This window comes from Etheostoma spectabile, unplaced genomic scaffold (genome assembly GCF_008692095.1).
Source record: "Etheostoma spectabile isolate EspeVRDwgs_2016 unplaced genomic scaffold, UIUC_Espe_1.0 scaffold337, whole genome shotgun sequence".
NCBI classification, from domain to species: domain Eukaryota; kingdom Metazoa; phylum Chordata; class Actinopteri; order Perciformes; family Percidae; genus Etheostoma; species Etheostoma spectabile.
In genome coordinates, this window is record NW_022605587.1 from 113,689 (window position 1) to 114,225 (window position 537).

Consider the following 537-nt stretch of genomic DNA (forward strand, 5'->3'; position numbering starts at 1 on the left):
ATATTTTACAATTTCTTGCCCATGTTGCCTGGGTCTTGTTTTGTTTTCTGAGTATGTGTGCTTTCTTGGCGATATCAACGTTTTTCTTGGTGAGGTGTTTGTTGATGTAAACTTGGGTGCCTTTTCATTTCCTTCCTTGTCTGAGGAGTGCTGACTTTTTCTTTATGTTGGTGAACTGGACAATTACCAAGGGAGTTGCCGTTTCGTATGACAATCCTCAATGTCCCCGCCATCAACATAAATGCCTTTGCTGTCCAAAAAGCAAAACACCTGTTGTTCCAGCATGTCCTTCTCCTTCTCGGTAGCTTCACTCGGCCTGGCAGTGGTGTATTCAGCGTCCGCGGCCACCCTGGCATAGTTCCGGTGTTTGGTTCTCAGGCTGCTGATAATCACATCGTATTGCTCGAGGTCAGCAACTCAAGTCTCCTAAAAAGCAATCTTTCAGTCCTTTTCAATGTTTTGCCTCTTTATCATTTGCATTTCACTCATCAGATCCATGATTTTCTTCTGTTGACAGTTGAAATCTCCGCCGACAAG